This window comes from Nannospalax galili, unplaced genomic scaffold, assembly GCF_000622305.1.
Source record: "Nannospalax galili isolate Female #2095 unplaced genomic scaffold, S.galili_v1.0 scaffold272, whole genome shotgun sequence".
Classification (NCBI taxonomy): Eukaryota; Metazoa; Chordata; class Mammalia; order Rodentia; family Spalacidae; genus Nannospalax; species Nannospalax galili.
The window spans coordinates 91,601-113,300 of NW_008331836.1; positions in this window are offsets into that span (position 1 = coordinate 91,601).

The following is a 21,700-nucleotide window of genomic DNA, read 5'->3' on the forward strand; positions in this document are numbered from 1 at the left end:
TCCAAATGATTCCCTTAATGATAACACTCGGTGTAACCGCCGGGCTGGCTACTGGAACTGCAGGCTTGGGGATGGCCACCCACACCTACTATAAACTCTCCCAACAATTGATTGATGATGTTCAACTTCTCTCAGAAACCATAGTAGAGATCCAGACACAACTTGATAGCCTGGCTGAGGTAGTCCTTCAAAACAGAAGAGGTCTAGACTTGTTAACTGCCGAAAAGGGAGGCATCTGCTTGTTTTTACAGGAGAAGTGCTGTTTCTATGCCAACAAATCCAGCATAGTTCGAGATAAGATCAAAAATCTCCAAGAACAATTAGAAAAGCGACTTCGAGAACTACAAGATAACCCCTTCTGGACTGGACTTGACGGACTCATGCCCTACCTCCTTCCCCTCCTTGGCCCCCTCCTCGGCCTTCTGATAGTAATTTCCCTTGGGCCCTGGGCATTCAATAGGATCACAAAATTTATCAAACAACAGGTTGATTCAATTTTATCTAAGCCCATTCAAATCCACTATCAATGCTTAGAGATGACTGAGCCCCTGGAAACTGAATATGACAGACCCTTGAGGTCTCCTGGTACCTTAACCTTGGACTTATAACATAACTCCCTAACATCTATAACCAGACTAGCATGAGGTTGGTACATTCACCTTTGCCTGCCAAGCTTGACTGGCAGCCAGAGACAGGTAAGAGAAGTGGCCCCCTCACTAAAACACCTAAGACAGGAGGGCCACCAAAGCTGCGGCCTCATCCCATGACGGGTGTATGATTTGGGGGAGATCCTTTCCAACCTAAGACAGGCGCAGTCACCCGGGCAGGGACCCAAAGGTCTCTCACTGCTCTGCCTCGCCTCCCCAAAAGTACCAAGAACAAAAACTGTGAGTATATGTTAATCACCATCTTCTGTGTTGGAGGCCAAGCCTTACGTGTACCCCTGCCCCAGTTTGAAACAACCAGGTGGCCTTGTAAAAACATGTTTTTCTTGCCCTGATTTTTTTCTACATTTTACTTCCTTATCTTGTGAAACCACCAGGGCTCATGACTGTAGTGGAAATTCCCCAGCAGGGCCTTGCCGCCTTCCACTCCCCCCACCTTCTCTCTGCCCTTTACCTTCCCCCACCCTCTGCTTTACTATATTAACACTGTGTGATTGCTCAATAAAAGAGACTTGATCAGAATACTGTCTTGTCTCCATTTCTTCATGCCCCCTGTCTATTCATTCCTCCAGGTTCAGTCTCGGTGCCCCATGCTGTTGCTCCGCGGGTCAGGGCAAGATTCATAGCCTATTTTGTAATTTGTTTTCTTGATTCTTTATATATTCTGGATATTAAACCTTTGCCAGATGTGTAGCTGATGAAGATTTTCTCTCACTTTATGGGCTTCCTCTTCACTTGATTGGTTCTTTCCTTTGCTGTATAGAAGCTTTTTTGTTTAATGAGGTCCCACTTCTCAATTGTTGACCTTAATTCCTGAGCAACTGACGTCTGATTTAGAAAGTCCTTTCTTACACCTATGTCTTACAAGGCACTGCCTGTGTTTTCTTCTAACAGTTTCAGCATTTCCAGTTTCACACTGAGGTCTTTGATCCATTTGGAGTTGACTTTTGTTCAGGGTGAAAGATAAGGGCCTAATTTCATTCTTCTACAGGTGGAGGTCCAGTTTTGCCAGTGCTCAGGATTGTCTTGGCTCTCTGGAGTCTTTTGTGATTCCATATGAATTTTAGGATTTTTCTCCTATTGTGTCTTCCTCAATCTTTCTTCAAAGATTTGAAATTTTCATTGCAGAGGTTTTTAATGTCTTTGGTTAGGTTTATTCCTAGATAGGGTTTGTTTGTTTGTTTGTTTGTTTTTGAGGTTATTGTGAATGGGAGGGTTTCCATGAACTCTTTCTCTGATTGCTTGTTTTGGTATACAGAAAGGCTACTTATTTTTGTAAATTGATTTTGTAACCTGACACTTTGCTAAAAGTAATGATAATTTCTAGCAGTTTTCTGGTAGAATTTTGGGGATTTTTTTATGTATAATATCATACCTGCAAATAGGGATGATTTGATCTCTTCTTTTCCAATAACTCCTTTAACTTCCTTCTTTTGTTTTATTGCTCTAGCAAGAGTTTCAAGCACTATACTGAAAAGGAGTAGAGATAGTGGACAGCTTTGTCTGGTTCCTGATTTTAATGAGAATGCTTCCAGTTTTTCTCCATTTAGAATAATGTTGGTTGTGAATTTATTGTATATAGCTTTAATTATATTGATTGAGGTATGTTCCCTCCAGTCCAAGTCCCCCTAGGACTTTTTTTTTTTTTTTTTTTTTTTTTTTTTTTGGTCTTTTTGAGACAGGGTCTCCCTGTAGCCCCAGCTGGCCTGGAACTCACTGTGTAGACCAGGCTGGCCTTGAACTCACAGGGATCTGCCTGCCTCTGCCACCTGAGTGCTGGGACTAAAGGTGTGTAACACCATGCCTGGCCCCTCTAGGACTTTTAACAATGCATGTTGAATTTTGTCAAAGCCTTTTCTGCATATATTGCAATGATCATGTGATTCTTGTCTTTAAGTCTATTTATATGATTTATTACATTTATTGATTTACATATTATATTGGACCATTTCTGCACCTCTGGAATAAAACTGATTTGATTATGGTAAATGGTCTTTTTGATGTGTGTCTGTATGCAGTTTGTATTTTGTTGAGAATTTTTGCATCTATGTTCATTAAGGATATGGGCCTATAATTTTCATTTTTAATTGTATCTTTACCTCATTTTGGTATTGGAGTAATACTGGCCTCATCAAAGGAGTTCGAGAGTTCTCCCTTTGTTTCTATCTTTTTGAAAATTTTAAGTAGTATTAGTTGTAGATCTTCTTTGAAGGTCTGATAAAAGTTTACTGTGAATCCATCTGGGACTGGGCTTTTTGTGGTTGAGAGACTTTGCATTAAATGTTTTGATTTCCTTATTTGTTATAGGTCTATTTAAACTGTTGCTCTCTTCTTAGTTTGACTTTGGTGGATTCACTGAATTTAGAAATTCATCCATTTCTTTTATAGTTTCTAATTTAATAGAATATAGATTTTTAAGATATTCCTTTATAGTGTTCTAGATCTTTGGGGGAGTTGTTATGATGTTTCTCCTTGTCTATGATTTGGCTGATTTGGATTTGCTCTTTCTTTCCTTTGATTAGCTGGACTAGGAGTCTGTTTATCTTTTCAAAAAACCAGCTCTTAGAGTCATTGATTCTTTGTATTGCATCTTTGTTTCTATTTCATTGATTTCTGCTCTGATTTTTATTATTTCTTCTAGTCTATTGGGTTTGGGTTTGGTTTGTTATTGCTTTTCCAAATTCTTGAGTTGTACCATTAAGTCATTCATTTGTGCTCTTTCTTAGTGTTCAACATCCTTGGTAATTAAAATGAAATGCAAATCAAAATCACTGTAAGATTTCATCTTATCCCCATCAGAATGGCTAAGATCAAGAGAACAAATGAGACCAGATGCTGGGGAAGATTTGGGAAAAGTGGAACACTCATTTACTGCTGGTGGGATTGCAAACTAGTTCAACCACTGTGGAAAGCAGTGTGGATAACTCTCAAAAAAGCTAAAAATAAATCTATCATATGATCTGGTTATACCACTCCTTAGGATGCACCTAAAAAGGTGCCTATGCAGCCATGTCTGCTGCTGCTCTTTTCACAATAGCTAAGAAATGGAAGCAACCTAAATGTTCCTCAACTGATAAATGAATAATAAAAATCTGGTATGTTTACACGATGGAGTTCTACTCAGCGGTAAAGAAAAACAAGATACTGGAATTTGCAGGTAAATGAATTAAAAACTGTTATACTAAGTGAAGTAACACAGACTCAAAAAAACAGGTGGCATATGTTCTCTCTCATTTATGGATCTTAGCTCCAAATCCTTATATAGTGAGTATATCTCCTGGTATAACTGCAGGAGCCAGGAAAATGGAAAGGAATCATGGAGGTAAAGGGAAAGAAGGCTCCCGATAGGGGGATAGTAGGAGACAGGTGTTACCAAGGGGGAAATGGGGAAAATGGAGATATTTAACTGGGAAAGGAAGAGGGAGGAACTGTGGGGGTAAAAGGGAAGAAAGAGCTTGAGAAATGAGTGATAATAGGAGACTGATAGTATCAAGGGGGGGAGGAGTGTTAGATGGAAAAAGAGAGAGAGACAAAAGATGAATAACTGTCAGGTGGTGTGGAACACCAGAGGGAAATGTATTAGTTCAAAAGCCTGCTGAAAAATACACATACAATGTATACATATGAGTGCATTTGTATAGCTGAAGACTATATAACAAGAAACACAGTGAGGAGAAACCTCCCTTCAAGTTGTTGGTCAAGGTAGTCCAAAAGACTCCCAAAATAGCACAAGATATTTCCATAGCCTTTGATTGCTGCCCAGAACTTGAAGATAAGACCCTATTGCTGAAGATAAGACATATTTCAGACACAGGACTTGTAGTAATGGAGCTGGAACTGATCTGGAAGCTTCCTCACTGAAGACTAGCTCTCATAGTATCAGGGGACACTATGCAAGCTGCTAAGGGTGAAATGCATCAACCCCAGCTGTAAAGTCTAATAACCACAACAACGAATTTCACAGCAAACTATCTCTATCAATGTAGTAGTAGCACTTTTATCTTGGGATTAATCAACAGCTATCTAATTGAATTTAAGGCCCACTCAGTGGGAGGGAACTCATATGTGGAACTGTAAATATACCAACAGGTATTCTGTGCCCTTTAGGTTTCACAGTCTTTGGGAGGGCTGCACACTGCCAGCGTCTTGTAGGTGTGCTGAGGGAACAAGGCATTGCACAGGGAGAAGCAGGAAAGATCCATGACCTTCTGAAGTAGGTGCATTGTGCACTGTCAGCAAAGATAGAAGAAAGTGACACCAGCGAGTGACAGAAATTAGATATTAACCAGACACCTCTCACCAGACAACATGATGCCTGTCAGCCCCTGGAATTTGGGTGTCACTCTGGGGAGGTAGAAGGAGCAGAATCTTACATTTCAAACAAAGACTGAGAAGCTGAATCAATGGATAAAGTGTTTGCCATGCAAATGTGGGGACCAGAGTTCAGATCCCCAGAACTCACATTAAAAACCCACTTGTAATCTCAGCACTCAGGAGGTAGATAACTGGGAATCTCAAGGTCACGCTGGCTAGCTAGTCTAGCCAATTGATGAGCTCTGGATTCAACTGAGAAACCCTGCCTCAGTTAAAAACGAAAACAAAAAAGAACTGGAGAGCAATCCAGGATGTCAACTCTGGGCCTCCACATGCACACACACACATGTGCCCACACACGTGCAAAAATGCATACATGTCCTTACACCACATACATATACTACATGGAATAAATGGCTTGCCTGTGAAACTCAAATCTCAGGGCTGGTTGATGGCTCAATGGGTGAGAGCACTTTCTGTACAAGCCTGGAAACCTGAATTCCAGTCCCCTAGAACCCATGTAGAAAGCTCAGTGTGGCTACAAGTGTGTGTAGTCCCAGCACTGAGGGGTGCAGACAGGTGGATCGTGGAACTCAATGGCCAGTCAGCCTAGCCAAAACAGTGAGCCTCCAGTTTAGTGAGAAACCTGTCTCAAGACAGTAAGGCAGGGAGGAATAGAAGACATCCTACCTCCTGCCCTGGCCTCCACAGATGCAGAGAGGCACTGGAACCTGTACACTCAAGCTCCATACACACACCACAAATATATACATATGCATGCACACACACTACTGTGGCCAGTCTCCTACTTTCCCCCACTCCCCAGAAGTCCAAAAATCAAGACACACAAGAAAATCCCAAATCCTTTCATGTCTTTAAAAACACCCAGAGTTTTGTTTTAGAAATATTAAAGTTACATCTGAATCAGGTAACATCAACAAGCTTACGCAAAAATGCATTGAATTTGGTATTTGTAACAAGAGGAATTGTACTATCATTACATAATTCATACTCTTTTGTAAAGGCTGGAAAGGTACTTACCAAAATGGTTTAGATTTCTCAGATGCTTGAAACCCACTGTGCTTTATCCCTACCCACTGTGAATTTTGCTAAAAATGCTTTTTTAATATAGAATGTTATATAGAATGTTCGAGGTAAGTATATTTTAGCAATATCTAAACATTCTATACAGTAGCTGACTGATAAGGTTTTTGCAGATGTGACTGACTAAATACATGGAGAAAATCGGTGTTATGCCCCTAAAGATAGAAGATAATGACCAAAGGGTGGGCATTAGAAACTAAAAGATTAAAAAAATAAATCAAACTGCCATTTGGACATGACCATGCTCAGCTCCAAATCTGACATTCTCAGTTCCCAGGACATTCATCTTTGGGGAAACAGCTAACCCAGAATATCTGTCTTTCTATAAGAGCCATTTACAGCCACCCAGTGTCTTCCTGGGATGTTTGGTTCTCTAATTTTAACCCTAGCTGAGGCTCTATGTGATTATCAGTGGAAATTTGGGTGCACCAAAGTCAGTAAAATAAATACTCGTACAAAAATAAAGAGGACCTGAAGAGATGACTCGGTGGATCAGAATACTTGCTCCGCAAGCATGAGAATTATTTTTTATTTTTGTCAGTATTTATTTTTTTTAATTTTGTGCACATCATACAATACATCTTTAATCATATTTATACCCCCTCCCCTCTCTGTACCCTCCCCATAGCCCACCCACCTAATTTCATGCATTCTGTCATATATGTTAAGGCCTATCGAGTTAAGTTTGTATCCCCAGATGTCCCTTGGTATGAGTTCATTCCTGGAGCCTAGTCAGCTTATCTAATGTCACTCTCTTAAAGAAGACTAACTCTCCCTCATCCAACAATGATCAGCTGTCATAGTTCCTCGCTAAGGCTGGGACATCTTACCCATTTCCCCAGTTCTATTTTGGATTTTTATCTGATTGTTTACATGGATCTTGTGCAAAGCATGAGAATTTGAGTTCAAATCCCCAGCATCCATGTAAAAAGCTGAGAGTGGGCACACACACATGAAATTCCAGCCCTGGGGTGTGGAGTAGAGACGGGAGGATCACTGGGGCTTGCTGGCCACAAGCCTGGCTCCAGGTTCAGTAAGAGACTCTGTCTCAAAGGAATAAGGCAGAGCACGATGGATCAGGACACCCAACATCCTCTTTTGGCCTCTGTGAACAGGCACACATATAGGCAAATGTACCTGCACATACATGTGGGCCACATATACCATACATACATACACACACAAAAGTAAAGAGCAATCTAATATGTCACTAGTGTATTAGTTTTCCTATTGCTGTGACAAAATACCTGACAGAAGCAACTGAAGGGATGAAAGCGTTATTCCACTTCCAGTTCAGGGGATGCAGTCCATCCATCAAGGCAGGGAAGGCATGATGGTGGGAATGAGTCCATCCATGGCATCAGGACCTCATTGCAGAGGCTCGCCACACCCTTGGTGGATCAAGAAACAGAAAGTTCAGGCTGGACCTGAAGAAAATATCCATCAAGATCTGGCCCCCACCAACATACTTCTAATTAGGTCACCATCTCAAAGACCCCACAGCCTACCAAATCATTGCCACGAGCCATGGGGGGGAGGGGGCGAGCATTTTATATTCAATGACAACTAGCTCACTTGATTTTAAAATGGGAGCGAAAAGACACAAATAGTCAAAATTAGGAATAGGGATGGAAAATGATTCCCAGATGCTGAGAAAAGAAGATTATGAGGAAATACTTCAGAGAAATCCGTAACAAAAATTTAAACAATTTTTATTGCATTAATTTCTGGAAAAACAAATATGAACAAAAACGTGACTCAAACCTTTATAAACAGGGAAATAATAGAAGATATTGTCCCCCAAAATGTAACCCTTCCTCTTTGACAACTTGAGAACCTTTCCTGGCTGTGGTAAAGATGGAAGGTGGGCCAAGGAGATGCAATGCTGCTGGCTTTGAAGATAGAAGAAAAGAACAGCAAGTCTCACTGAGTATCTAGAAAGGAACGCAGCCCTCTCTGCCAACACTGACTTTAGCCCAGTGAGACCCAACACAGACTTCTAACCTACAGAACTTTAAGACAAGTTTTAGCTACTAAGCTTGGGGCAATTTGTCATAGCTATAGTAAGAAACTAATGTACTTGCTTTTTAACTTTTGTTTGTTTTTGTTTTGAAACAGGGTCTTACTATATAGTCCCAGCAGGCCTGGAACTCACCATATAGACTAACCTTGATCTCACAGAGCTCTATCTGCCTCTGTCTACCAAATGCTGGTATTCAAGTTGTGTGCCACCACACTCTGCTGCTCTTAAATTCTTGAGTACTTTATAAATACTTTCCCATATACATAATTAATCTTATATCTGTCTAGGCTTCTTTTGAATAAATGGAACTCTTTAAACAGGCATAAGTTCAAACTGGCAGGAAATTAGGTGTGGGCAGTCATTGGCATCCAATGATTAACAGGTCCATCTATACAAAAGAAAAGGCTGAGGTTTCTGAATGTGTATAAAACAAAGCAAAACAGACAGTGACAAATCTGAGAATGTCAGTCTCTGATAAGTGCCTGCTCCTCAGAATTACCAAAGGAAACTTTTCCTAGTATATTTTTTAAATTTATAATAGATCCCTTTAGGATGTTGAATTATACACAGGTCTTTGCCCCGTGTCCTTCTTTAGACTGGACAAGTAGTCCATGGTCTATCTTCTTTTTTTTCACCCTTAAAGATTCAAATAGTTCTTGCTTTAAATTTTTTAAAAATTTACTTCTACTTTATATGATCGTGTTTTGCTTCCATATCTTTAAGTACAGCACATGTGTGCAATGCCCATGGGGGCCATAAGAGGGCATCAGATCCCCTGGAACTGGAGTTACAGATGGTTGTTAGCTGCCACGTGAGTGCTGGGGATAAAACCAGGTTCTCTGCAAGGGCAGCCCATGCTCTTAACTGCTGAGCATCTCTCCAGCCCCTAGTTCTTGCTTTTTAAAATTCTTATTTGTTTTGCTTTGTTTTTTGAGAGTAGGTCTCACTGTGTAGCCCAGACTGGCCTCAAATTCACAGTCCTCCTGTCTTAGCCTTCCAAGTGCTGAGGCTGTAGGTGTCCTCCACCACACCTGGCCCTCTTGCTTTCTTTTCTTCTCGATGACACTATGCATGCTTTCCTTAAGATGTGCTTCCTCCAATCTTGCTGCAGGGTCACCAGTCTCCCCATATTCCCTGACTCTTGATTGCCTCTAAAGACAAAGACCAAAGACATCACCTTATTTTATTTTTGAGATTTTATTTCTACTGATACAGTGACACAGAAGGGCAAAGTCAGTAAATATGGGAAAGGTCCTACAGATGTGCCTCCTATCTGATCAAAATCATGACTGCTAAGGAAATTTAAAATGCAATGAAACTTATATCACTGGGTAAAATCATAGGTAGTGTGGATGTTTGTGCATTGAACAGTACACACGTGTAACATCCCAAGGTCTGGACTGTTTGCTCCTTTTCTTTGTGGTGGAACTGTGCAGTCTACAAGGCAACCCTGGAAGGAGACATAGAGGTCATTGAGTTCAACTCCACAGACAAAGGGAAAGATTGAAAGCCTCAAGGATACAGAGCTGTCCGTCCTTTGACCTCTGTCTATGCATTTCAATCTTTCTCCATCAGTAGCACATCAACCAGTGCTCTTGTGAGATGATTCATTCCAGGGTTATTCAGTTCCTTATTATTATTGACTGTGACAATTCTCACTTTAATGCCTAGCCATTCTATCTAATCTTTAACACTATTAATCCATTTCTTTCCCGATTAGCCTCTGTCTGATTTGTCTTTTACAGATAAACTGAGTCATCAGCAGGCATTTTGCTGCCAGTCAGCCTTGTTCTGTGTCCAGCTCATAGAGTCTGTGACTTTCTATCTTATCCTATCTCCTGCATCGCAGGTTTTTGTTGATTTGACTTTCTTATCATGTCAAGTGTTAATCTTCCTTTAGTATTGCCAAACTAAAGTACTTGGCAAAAAACTGAATGCCCTGACCTGTCATTTCAAAGTCCTCACACAGTCCAAGTCCTACTTGTCCTGTGGACACATTTCTACTGAAAATAGGAAGAGCAGGAACAAAGTCTCCAGGGTCCCAGAAGTCTTATAATCCTCAGAAAGAATTCTCTGAAAAGAAAAAAAAATAAGCAAAACCAAAACCAAAACCAAATGGAAGGTCTGGATATCATTCAGAGGTCTATAGATAATTAATTGAAACTTGCTCTAAGAGGTTATGATAGCTGATATTTATCAAGAGCTTACAATAACTTAGCTGTTATCCTAATTGCTTTATGTAGATTTATTTAATTTAATCCTATGTGTTAAGAGTGATTATTGTCCCTATTTATTTATGGGAACATGTGAGGACAGAGCAGTTAATATCTTCTCAAGCCCAGATGGAGTACATAGAAAAGCTAGGACTTAGTGAATTAGTCTACCTAACCCCTGCTAAACCACCTCTTCCACAGGGGTTAGCGTGACTCAGCCTCAACCCATACTTTTGTGTTTGGGAAGAACATCCTTGGAGACCATGTCCTACAGACCAAAGAGGAGGTTATAGTTTCAGACCCTAATAAATGCATATGACAGGCTACAAGGTGCCTAATGCATCCAGATGCTTTTCTATTCTGTGAAGACTCTAAGCAATATACTCCACTGCCCCCAGATCCTTCTGACAGGTTGCATAGTCCAGCAACACTGTCAAGAAGGGCAGTTTTAAAACTACCTTCACAACTCCAGATTTATTCATTTATTTATTTAAATATTTTATTATTTTATGTGTATGAGTGTATTACCTGCATGGATGTGAGTGCACTCCTGTCGTGCAATGCTGCAGAGGTCAGAAGAGGGCTTCGGATTCCCCTGGAACTGGAGTTAAGGACCACTTGTAGCAGCCATGTGGGTTCTGGGAATTGAACCCAGGTCCTGTCCAAGAGCAGTCAGTGCTCTTAATTGCTGAGCCATTTCTCCAGCCCCAACTCCAGATTTATTTAGAGCAAGTTGGCAAATTCTTAGAAACTCATAAGCCCAACTTAGATGGGCCTAATTCCTTGATTGGCTCTTGCATCTCTCTGACTTTGTTGAAATATGGAGTCTCGTTTTACGGTGGTTAACAACTGGAACCGTACCATCTGTTTTGGGCCACTTAGGCTCACACGTAAATTGTAAGAACTGTTTGTTACCCATGAAATGAAGCTGCAAAGCAAACCTACTTTTTTCCAATTGGAGGTTATTTCCCTAAGGAATCAAAACTAATAGGAGAGGCTCTTTGGAACTCCCCACTTTAGTCATTGGCCTGCCATGGTGGATTATTTCCAAATCAAAGCCAGAGTGGGAGTCTTTGTTCATTTCTGCTCTTTTGAATATGATCTCTTTGGAAATGATTTCAACCTGTTTCTTTATTTGCCTCTCCTCTGAGCACCTGCTCCATACTTCCCAACATATCGTCTTCCTTATCTTATTAAAAAGCATCACCAGTCACTACCTTACAAAAGTCACCTTAGAATTAAGTGAGGCGTTTTAGACCTAATGTCAAATCCAAATCCAAAACCTGTCATTTGACTGAAATGGCACTTGAATCCATTTCCTGCCTTCCAATTTCACTACTTTTTGAGCAGCTCAAGCACTGACAATGTTGAAATCACTCTCTACCTCCCACCTCTTCTGTGTTAAGTTCATCTTCCTCATGGCCCTAGACACTTCTGAGTTAAACATTCAACCATGTCATTCTTCTGCTTTATCACCATGGATATCTCCCTAGGAACAGGAGCCATGTTGTGGCACACATTATGTGGCCCGTGGCTTTCGTCACATTTTAGCCCTGGGCTATAGCTATTCATCTCCCACCACTGCTCTCTGCCCCTCTTCCCATTTTCTCCCAAGGAACACTAGTCATCTCTATCATCATGTTCCCATTTCCTCATTCACTTACAACATCTATCGCATTAGATCATTTGGGCGCGGGGCAGGGTAGTCTTCTCTCATTTCTAAAATAATGTATTTCTTGAAGGAAGGGAATCCACCTTGTTTGATACCTCATCCCCAACCACCAATCAGGAAACCTGGCATTTAGAAAATACCAAACTAATTTTTGCTCTGGTTTGAAAATAAAATATCTCCCACCAAATCATGTGTTGACAGCCTCTTCTCCAGCTGCTAGTGCCATTTTAGGAGGTGGTAGAAACTTCTAGAATGGAGCCTAGCTGGAGGAAGTTGATCCTCAGTCTCTTCCTAGCATCCCTCTGCTTCCTGTCCACCATGAGGTAAGGAAGTTTCTCTACCACAGGCTCCTGCTATCATGATGCCCCACCCAAGCACCTAGGAACCAAGTACCAATAGACTGAACCCTCTGAAAGAGTGAGCCAAAAAAACTCCTCCTCTTTTAAGTTGTTCTCTTGGGTAACTGAATCACAGTGACACAGAGCTGACTAACACACACTAACATAATTTCATGTCATACATGAGAAAAACTTGTTTACATATCTATACTACAGACAGTGATTAATTATCAAGTATTTGATAGGAAGTAGCAGGTCAAAAAAATCATGGATTGTTGGGTGTGGTGGCACATGCCTTTAATCCTAGCACTTGGGAGGCAGAGGCAGGCAGATCTCTGTGAGTTCAAGTCCAGTCTGGTCTAGAGAGTGAGTTCTCGGTCAGCTGAGGCTACAGGGAGACCCTATCTCAAAAAGACCAAAAATTAAAAAAAAAAAAAATTCATGGATTTTGGAGTCACATACCTGCTTTAAAATTCCATCATTGAGGTATTCTGCTGGATGATGGCTGGTAAGTCAACTATCTCTCTGGTGTATTTTGAATGAAGTGAGAGTAAGGCATACAGGTAAGGCATGTGTGTGTATACCAATCTACCTACATGTGTCAAGGTGGAATTCTGATCAATGATAGTGGGTAGAGCCACTCTTGTGGACTAAGGGATAACTTGCAGCCTTTACTGTCTGTTATATCCTACTTTTTTTTTTTCCTGGACTTTTCGAGATAGGGTCTCTGAGTAGCCCCAGCTGGCCTGGAACTCACTATGTAGTCCAGGCTAGCCTTGAACTCACAGAGATCTGCCTGCCCCTGCCTCCCAAGTGCTCGGATTAAAGGCATATGACACCACACCAGGCCCTATATACTACTCTTATAGCTCAACTAAATTAAACACTGTTGTACAGCCTCTTGAGAATAAAAGAAATCCATTTATTTGTTAAATGGACAGCAAAGATTAAAATGGTTGCAATTAGCTACACTACCACTTTCCTGTATCTTGCTTCAACATGAAAACTGTCTTGGATCCAGACACCTGCACTGTGGAAATATGGTAGACCTGATACTGAGGAATGCTGTGGGATTCCCATATTTCCTGTGTAAATAGTAGTCAAAGGATTAAGATCCTGAGTTCTAGAGACAGACTGACTGGGTTCAAAATAGATAACCATGAGAGCGTTTCTTAAATTCTTTCTCAATTTTATCATCTGTAAAATGGGTAATTAATTTCTTAAAGAATTCGTAAACTATTTCCCAATTTTATCACCTGTATAGAAGTCTTTACTTCATAAAGTTGTGGTAAAGAAAAAAAAATGATAGATGTTTATTTATACAAGTGCTCAATTAATATTGTCTATGGTAAGGTGATTAGGTCATTTGTCATCCAGTTTCGCCAGTTCTGAGAGTAAAAAAATATGCTATCAATAACTATGGCAACACATTAGATTAAAGTAGGATTTTCTGGTCAAACCCAGATATGTGGTGTGTCCATCAGCTTCCTATCACTACAAAATGATGTTTGACAAAAACAACTTAAAAAAAGAAGGATTTATTTTGGCTCAGAGAATTCAATCTGTGGTCACCTGGTTTTAGACCATAGAAAGGAAAACATGAAGGTGGGAAGCACGTGACAAAGCAAAGCTGCTCACTTTATATCAGGCAGGAAGCAGAGAAAAGAGATTAGACTTCCAGTATACCAAGGGCATGCCCCAGTTGACCTGTTTCCTTTACCTAGACCCTGCCTGTTAAAGTTTCCACTGGCTGAGATGATGCTGACAGTGATGATGGTGATGTCCTTCCATGCAAGCTAGAAGAACTTCTCCCTCCATCTCATCAAGTCATGTGACCGACCAGCTCTACTCCAAGTTCAGAATTCAGACGTGACTCTTCTTGCCCCACTATTGCTTGCCAGGAATCACCAACCATTAGCTGCCACATGAAGCCAAAGGGAAACATAATATATGTTTTTTTTTCTTCTTGAGACCCAAGCAGAAATGATGAAGGTTAATTATTGCTAGACTGAATGAACTGCTTCACCTTATTCAAAGACCCCGTTTAATAAAATCACGATATTGCAGCTGAGCCCCTGCTGGTCCATCATTTAGCTCACAGAGGTAAATTTCTAAACTTTAATATAATCCAAGGTGCCTTCTTTTTCTTCATCTCCTTTTCTTTTTAAATAAAAAAATAATGAAAAACCAAATATAGAGGGAAATGCCCAACCACAGGATGAAACTTGTTTTAACCAGTTTTATGCACGATGGATGTCACAGAAACACTTCAAGAAAATCAGCAACTATGACTTATGGTATAATTTAGTAAGTATCTACTGTCTTTCCAGTACTGTGTTACATTATACTTGGGAAGTTATCAATGTAGTTCGAAACACAGACATTTATAAAATAAAAATATGAAACTATGTACAATAAAGACAACTGTAGTGTAGGTAAGCTTAGGAGAATTGAGTCTCCCATAAACCTCAGGGAGAGGCAGGCTCTGAAAAGAGGCATACGGGAGTTGGAATTTGCAAAGCTGGAAAAGAGAATGGAGCACCTAGCAGGTAAGAAAGTGAACGCAAGTAAGCCAGGGGATAGGGAGTCTGGGCTGAGAAGGAACCTGACATCTCAGAATTAAATAAACAACTTCTTAGAGACAATGACTCTGGGCAACTAAGGGATCAGGTGACTTAGGACTCTAAGGTTCCACTTTTGCCTTACCTAGCACCTGCTTAGCAGGTCTGCTTTTCCAACTGTACAGGATTTTATCATTTTTAAATAGGCAACAACATGAACTGAAATTATTGGTATTACTCATTCACTGGTCTTTTCTGTATTCGAGAGGTGCAGGAGGGAAAAAATGGGTCTCAAAATTCAGCACAAACTTGCTGTAAGGTGTCATTCCAACATGTGTCAAATAAATAAGATCATCCATTTTGAAACATGACCCAATGTCCAAAAATTAACAACATAAAAATTATGAATATATTGGTTTCCCAAATAAGGGAGAAGTTTTCTTGGAAGAACAGCTCTGAAATCTGGCAGAGAACTCCAGTGTGTTCTGCAATGCCCTTGCCTGGCAGTCATTCACAGACATTTACTAGTTGGCATCCTCATTCAACCACATATTATTGCTTAATTAAAGTGCTTCTTTTAATAGATCAATAGGCCTGCTTTTAGAAGCTGCCATAATGACACCTATACTTTTATTCAAAGTGGTAAAAGGGATTCAGGAGGGATGATGTGTAGGGACTCAATAAGGTCGGAGCTAAAACGTGCATGACGAGACATGCAAAGTGTCCGGGTGCAGGAAACACAAATCACTGCTGTTTAAAACGGAAAGAAAAACCCCAGCCAATTCAAACTAATGACCTGGCTCTTGCTTCTGGAGTGGGTGGGGGTTTACGTGAAGCCTTTTCATGCCGCTCCCGAACAGAGTGAACCCCCGTGTTTGGCGCCTTTCTAAGCCGCAGCCAAGAGGCTTGGCAGAGGCTTAGCCCGGGTATGCGAACGTGGCAGGGAAGAAGTAAGGCTGCGTGCGATTTTCCATTCTCAGAAAACCTCTTTCTCCTTTCTTGTTTTCTGTTCTCTTATCTAGAAAATTTATCTCAAAAGGGTGTTTTTTCACCTTTTATTAAAACACAAACTAAGGGGCTGGAGAGGTGGTTCAGTGGTTAAGGACACTTGCTGTTCTTTCAGAGTACCAAGGTTGGAGTCCCAGCACCGACAGGGTGGATAACAGCCATCTGTAACTCCAGTTCCAGGAGATCCAGCACCCTCTGCTGGCCTTTGTGGTACATTGCACACATGTGGTACACTTACATACATGTAGGCAAAACAATCATACACATAAAATAAAAATAATAAAATATCTTAAAAAAAACACAAACTCCACTGAAAATCTGACTCAAACTATGAACTCTGTCTCAGGAAAATGAGCATAAACGCAAAACCTTGCAGACGATTTTGGAAGCCTGATGAATCTTCTGTAATCTATTCAGACCCAGAAGAACAAGGAAAAGGTGACTGCCATTTAAAGTTATAAATGCCTGTGAAATCTGCAGGGCATTTTGTGTGGGAACCAGAGCTTCCACAGACAGCAGATTTCATAAGTAATCAGTGTGCCTACCAGGGCCTCCCCTCTTCTATCCTCTCTGGACAAAGTCCTGAATCTCTGATACACTTCTCCTCCTCCTCCTTGGCAGTGGCCATAACAGAGTTTATTCTGATACATGCTTTTGCTGTCCTGTTCCAGGTGGTGATCTGGGCTTACAAAGAAAGCCTGTCATTAGAAATAACACTCTTTCTTGCTAACAGCAGATTTCTGGAGGAGGTTTTAGAGACTCTGTGTGTGTCTGTGTATGTGTGTGCACACATGTGTGTTTTTATACATGCTTATCCATGGGTACACATTCAGAAGCCTCAGGTGTCAGTCAGGAGCTATTCATCTTGTTTTTTTTTATTTTTTAAGAATATCATACACGAGTACTATCTTTGCATTATTTCCATCCCTCCGGGTCCCCTACCAACTCTTCCCATGTCTCTCCATTCCCTCTCAATTTCTTGACCTATCCTTTATTATTGTTATATATACATTTATAAATACACATACATACAAATATATGCATATATATATGTGTGTGTGTATTTATAATGCACTGAGTCTATTTAGTGGTACTTAGGTAACCTTTCAGGGAGCTAGTTAGTTTGGGGAGAAAACTGATCCTCCCTTGGCATCCATTGATTGCCTGCAAATTTCAACTTGGGGTGGGACATTGTGACACCATCTCCACTCCCTCCCCCCATCCATCTTATTAGACTACAATATTGTGGACATTTCATTGGTTTTGAGATAGAGTTTCTCACTAGCCTGTAACTCACTGTGTAAGTAAGGCTGGTGGGCCAGTGAGCCCCAGGCCAGTGAACTCCAGGCTAGTAAGCCCCAGGGATCCTCCTGTCTCTGCCTCCCCAGTGCTAGATTACAAGCACATGCCACCACATCTGGCCTTTCTTACAAAGGTCTAGGGATCAAACTCAGGTCCTCATGCTTGGCTGGCAAGCACTTTACCAACTGATTTGTCATCCAAGTCCTTAAAGACTTAGCTTTTTAAAATAATCTTTCAGTTTTTGTGTAATCAGCTCTGGCTGGATTTTAAATCCCAAGAAAGATGCAGATTTGTAGCCCTATTGGTTTCACAATATTTAAAGGCTATTGTCTCTTTCTCCTTATCGATATACAATAAGTAACAAAACTCCTTCACAGGAAAGGAAGTGGCCACCATGCAGAGACACAACCTGGAGAGACTGGGTTGCTTCATAAGATGAGCTGGCTCTTGTGACTCAGCATGAGCAAACCAACCCTAGCTATTCAATGAAATAAACTGGGCTATAGGGACACCTGCCTCGCCCAGGGAGACAGCAGCACCACACAGTTCACAACAACTCCCTGCCCAGAGGCTGCAGGAGCCTTGAGTTACAGTTCATCCCAGGTCACCATTTTAAAACCAGGTGACAGTAACTGGGTGACCTATGTGAGCAGACTCTGTCTTCACACATCCCTGCCATGGGGCACTGTTCTACCTATTATGGTGAGAAAACAGAGGCTTAGAGCAGTCAGGCAACTCCCTCAAGGTTGGGTAAGTAGGTGACTTGCTTTGTAGTATCCTCAGCCGCCACCAAGCTACATCCCTGCATCACCTGGCCCTTTCTGACTGAGGCCTCTGATCTTAAGAGCTCAGAAAAAAATTTTCTGTGGCTCCCACAGAAAGTTACCAGAAAAACCCCAGATTGAAGAACTGGGACAACCCCCACTGCAGCAATGCCAGTTTCTAATTACATGCTGTAGACAGTAAAAAGAAAATTTCCAGCTTCTAGTTACAATTTGAATGCCTCACAGACAGCTTTTCTCCCCTTTTATTATTAAATTTTTGTGATTTTTAGGTGACATAATTTGATGGCATTTAGATCTCCTTCTTTATCTGCACCTCCCCTTACTACCTGGCCCAATTTAGTGTACTCTGTTATATATATAATACAGCCTATAGAGTCTGATTTGTGTTCCCAAATGTTCTTGAGTGTGGGTCCATTCCCTGGGGCCTAGTTAACCTACCAAGAGATCCGTCCTTGAAAGAGACTGTCTCTGCCCCTCTCAGCAGCCATTGGTTGCCAAGAGTTCCTCAGGTAGAGCTGGGGTTTTGACCTACTTCCCCACATCACGGACAGCTTTAATCTTCTGTTTCTCCACAGAGAATACATTTTGAGTCCTAGCAAATAGACGTGTGGTCTTCCCACTGAAATGTTAGTATGCTAGCACTGGACTGAGAAGGTAGACTCTCAAGACATTTTTTTGGTGTGTTTTGTTTTAATTTTACTTGAAATATATGGGAGATACTACAAATGTATCACAGAGTCAGCTACTCAAACAGAACCAAAAAATAAAGCTTAAAATACCAGACAAATTGATCAGATGAAATTCAACCTTGTTCTATATAATTTTTATTATTTTTATTTTATGTGTATGCGTGTATTGCCTGCATGTAGGTAAGAGCACCCGTGTTGTGCAATGCCTGTGGAGGGCAAAAGAGGCTGTCAGATTTATTTTATGTGTATGACTATTTTGCCTACACGTATGTAAGTGCACGCATCTCATGCAATGCCCACGGAGGGTAGAGGAGGGTGTCTGATCCCCTAGAAATGGAGTTACAGATGGGTGTTAGCTGCCATGTGGGTGCTGGGAACTGAACCCAGTTCCTCTGCAAGAGCAGCTAGTGCTCTTAACCACTGAGCCATCTCTCTAGCTCTATTTTCATTATTTTTTAAAATTATATGTATATGTGCATGTCTCTGTGTGCATGAGCATATGTGTGCAAGTGTGTTTGGAGTCCAGAACAGGGTTCTGGATCCCAGGAGCCAGAGTTATAGAAGAACCCCCTGACGTAAGTGCTGGGAACAGAACTGATCCTGTAAAAGAGCAGCAAGTAGTCTTGACTACTGAGCCACTTTTCCAGCCCCTTCTCCAATTGTTTCTATTTCTTTTCTGAAATGTGTAGCCTCTCCAGGCTCAGGTCATCCACTTACTCCGAGAGTCTCAGCCCATTTGAGGAACTGTCAAGTTCACAGAGAAAACACTTTCCCAGCAATCACAGCCACTCCCCTCTACAGATATGTCCTCTAGCCTCCAGACCCTCTGGTGCCCATTTCCTTCAGAACTACTCTGTAGCGGCCAGTTTTACAGAAGTGAAAGGTGCACTTCTAATTTATCTTAAAATTGAAGAGAAACCACATACTGACACCAGACTTATCCACAAACTTCTCAACTACATGGGGACTTACAGAAAGCTTTTGTTGCTGCCTCTGTGTGTGTGTGTGTGTGTGTGTGTGTGTGTGTATGTGTCTTGTTCTTGTTTGGTTTTTTGGATGCAGCATCTGTGTGTGTGTGTGTGTGTATGTTTGTGTGTGTTGTGTGTGTGTGTGTGTGTATGTTGTGTGTGTGTGTATGTTGTGTGTGTGTGTGTTGTGTGTGTGTGTGTGTGTGTGTGTGTGTGAGTGTAGGCACCTGTGAACTTGCAGCGAGCTGACAGGAAGTGGCTATCATAAGGAATCACTGTTGTTTTACATAGATTAGCCCACAAAGTAAATTAATCAAGTCAGATTGAATATTCATGAGGGTTATGTTTTAAAATCTCCTCTGTAAAACCACATTTAACATTTGACACCTGAGAAATGCACAGCTTTGGCTAGCACCACTCAGGACACATTTTCCTCTCACAGCCAGGCCCAACCGAACACACATCTACTTTTCCCTTCAGGAGTAGGATTGCCCTCAAATTTGTCTGACAAGGAAAAGAAAATCTTTAAAGCTGTTATTTACTAAAAACAGCAATTCACATTGTGTTTAAACGCAGTTAAATGTGATTGGCATTGCTGAATGTGAATGGCTTCTGCTTACTTCATTATTCATTTTAAATTAAGGTCCTTTAATGTGAACTAGTTTCATGGGTTTTTCAACATAAATAAGTGACATGAAAATTAGCCCTTGAGGGGCCAACCAGATATGCAGCAGGTAAAGGCACTTGCGGCCAAGCCTGATGACTTGAGTTCAAGTCCTGGGACCCACATGGTGGAAGGCAAGAGCCCACTCCTTCAAGCTGTCCACTTATCTTTATATGTACTCTGTGGCATGCACACACATAGATAAATAAATAAGAAAGAAATAAAATATAATTTTAAATTAGCATTCAGATTTCTCTTCTTTCTAGCAGCCCTTTTGACAAAGGAAAGAGATTTTTTTTTAAAAAATTATTTTTATATTTTATTTTATGTATATGAGTATATTGCCTGCATGTATGTAAGTGCACTCCTGTCATGGAAAACCGGAGGAGGTTAGAAGAAGGTGCCTGATCCCCTGGAACTGGAGTTATGGACAGTTGTCAGCCACCTTGTGGGTGCTGGGAACCAAACCTGGATCTTCTGCAAAAGCAGCCAGTACTCTTAACTGCTGAGTCGTCTCTCTAGTCCTCAAGAGATTTTTTTGAATTTCCAGCAGACTTACATCAGAACCATAGCCATCAGTTAAGTGAATTATCGCATATAAAACAGGAATATGCATAAAGGCATACCCTGCAATTGCACTCAACAGAATGAGAGTGGGTGTGTGACACATGCACGCCATTTGTTTGTGAAACTTGCTACTTGGGTTATAGACCCCTCTGTTGAAGAACAGGAAAAGCTCATACAATGAGTTCAAGGGGGCAAGTCCCATGATTTATGTTCTTTCAAATATCAGATTTCCTGTGCTCTGAGTTTTACAATCATCAGAACAGGATGTGACACATTCTAAGGACTTGGTATAGAGCAACTTTTTCAGTCCCTAACAGTTGCTTCAAAGGTGTCCCCTGCTTCGTGAAGGTGTGTGCAACAGGAAGGATGCTTGAACTGAGTGGCTGGCACATATGCACGTGCACACTCACTCATACACACATGCACACACATGTACACTCATGCACATTCATGCACATACATGCATTCACATGCATAGGAACCGTTGGTATTCTTGATGCTAGACACTTGCATTAAAATTTCATTTCAGGGGGCTGGAGAGATGGCTCAGTGGTTAAGAGCACTGACTGCTCTTGCAGAGGACCTGGGTTCAGTTCCCAGCACCCACATGGTGGCTACAAGTCCTTAACCCCAGTTCCAGAAGAATCCGACGCCCTCTTCTGACCTTCGCGGCATTTCACAACATGGGTGCACTCACATACATGCAGGCAACACACTCATACACGTAAAATAAAAACAATAAATAAAATATATTAAAAATATTTCATTTCAGTAGCCAGTTGTGGCCCCAGTGTTTCTAAGAAGACTGGAAAACCTGCTGATACAAA